The following is a 2,126-nucleotide window of genomic DNA, read 5'->3' on the forward strand; positions in this document are numbered from 1 at the left end:
AAGGGGCGAAGGTTCAATAAGAAACAAAGCTTCATATTGGAACAATATCACAAGGTCTACTACTCATCCTCCTGGAGTCCCAGAAGGAGGGAAAAGAAAATGGTACCGACAAGTATATAAATAATGGCTGAAGATGCCCCAAATTTGGTGAAAGACATACATTTACAGATCCAAGAATCTCAGTAAACCAAAGAGGATACATTTAAAGAAAACCATGCCAAGACATACAATTAAAATACTAAAAGCTTTACCCAATTCTGCTTTCCTCACCCTTCACAGGTATGTCTCCTGAAAACACCCCACCACAAACCTCCACATATAAATACCAGAGTCTCAGAGCCTGCTTTCTGGGGAATCCCACCTGTGATATAGCAAAATTAAGTCTACCTCTAGAGAGGCAGAGGAGAGGATGGAATTTGAGACATGAATAGGAGAAAGTTTACAAGCTTAACCTGGGTATCTATTATATTATTTTACTTTTTGTATGTTTGAAATAGTTTACAATTTCGAAAAACATATGTATGTCTCCAGCAGACATTGTGATACATATCACAGTAATTTAAGCCAATTATTTCTGCCAGTCACATAGTAACTTCTAGAAAATCCACAGTATGCAATGTAGTTAATAATCTGGACCAAGGGTGGGGCAAAACCTTTAAATATTGAGATGTCAAGTGAAATTGTCTACATGTACTTAGCTAATTTTTTCTGAAAGTCGCTTGTAAAAAATATTTTTAAAGTCTAGAGAGAAAAATAACTCTGCAATAAAAACAAATATTCTATTCTTACAAGACCAAAATGATAGACTTTTCTAACAGAATTTCCTTTCATTAGGTTTTTTTTTAATATATGAAATTTATTGTCAAATTGGTTTCCATACAACACCCAGTGCTCATCCCAAAAGGTGCCCTCCTCAATACCCATCACCCACCCTCCCCTCCCTCCCCCTTTCATTAGGTTTTTAATAGCAATTTGAAAGAAAGACAGTATCAAAAAGAGGTTTAGGCTGCCACTGACATCTCGGGTCCTGGCAATGTACACCCCTTGGGCCACACCAGTAGGCCAGCCTGTCCAGCCTTTACCATGCTGGTCAAAAAAGGCACCAAGTGCATCAAATACCTGATTTTTGGATTTAACTTCATTTTTCTGGCTTGCCAGGATTGTATTCCTTGCCATTGGACTTAGCTCTGAATCGACTTTGAGGCCAAGAGCATCTTGGAGCTGGAAATAATCATTCCAGCTTCTACACTGGAGTATATATTCTGATTGCAGCTGGTGCCCTCAGGATGCTGGTGCGGTTTCTCGGCTGCTAGGCTGCTGTGCAGGAGCCCCAGTGCATGCTGGGATTATTCTCTGGCTTCCTCTTGGTGACATTTGCCATTGAAATAGCTGCAGCCAGCTGGGATATTCCCACAAAGATGAAGTGATTAAGTCCAGGAGTTTTACAAGGATACCTACACCAAGCTAAAAACCAAGGACAAGCCCCAGCGGGATGCTAAAAGCCATCCACTCTGCATTGGACTACTGTGGTTTGGCTGGAGGAGTGGAACAATTTATCTCCGACATCTGCCCCCAAAAGGATTTACTCTCAAACATCCCAATGAAGCACTGCTCTGAGGCCATCAAAGAGGTCTTTGACAACAAATCCCACATCATCAGTGCATGGGCTTTGGGATTGCTGTGGTGATAATATCTGGAAGTCTTCAGTATGACCCTGTGCTGTGCTATCCACAGGAGCTGAGAGAGAATCTACAGTCAGATTGTGCCCCTGAAAAGCAAAGTTTACCCCTGGAGGTGGGTGATTATTTCCTTGGGTGTTTTTTTCCCCCGGGAGTCGGGGGGGGGGGGGGATGCACTAACTTTAGTATTAATTCTGCATTTCTAAACCAAAAAAAAATTATCCTATGTTTGTCTTTTTGATGCTTTGTTCAATACTGGTATTCACAGTAGCTTTGGTTTGTATTTTTTGGTTATTTGGTTTTGCTTATGTTAAGCAGAAATCCTGAAATGAAAGGTATCATATTTGCTATACTGTAGACAAAAGATATTGTACACAGAGAATTTTTTTACTTTAAATAGATTTTAAAATGTCTATCACATTTAATCAAGTTGTAACTTATGTTGAA

The 2,126-nt window shown here is 39.9% G+C and overlaps 1 pseudogene; it reads left to right on the plus strand.

Moving 5' to 3' along the window:
- Positions 1 to 1,083: 1,083 nt before the first annotated feature.
- Positions 1,084 to 1,741, plus strand: LOC121018605 (CD9 antigen-like; annotated as a pseudogene).
- The last annotated feature ends 385 nt before the right edge of the window (positions 1,742 to 2,126 follow it).

The sequence above is a fragment of the Herpailurus yagouaroundi genome, unplaced genomic scaffold (genome assembly GCF_014898765.1).
Source record: "Herpailurus yagouaroundi ecotype Mexico unplaced genomic scaffold, PumYag 77, whole genome shotgun sequence".
In the NCBI taxonomy this organism is placed as follows: Eukaryota; Metazoa; Chordata; class Mammalia; order Carnivora; family Felidae; genus Herpailurus; species Herpailurus yagouaroundi.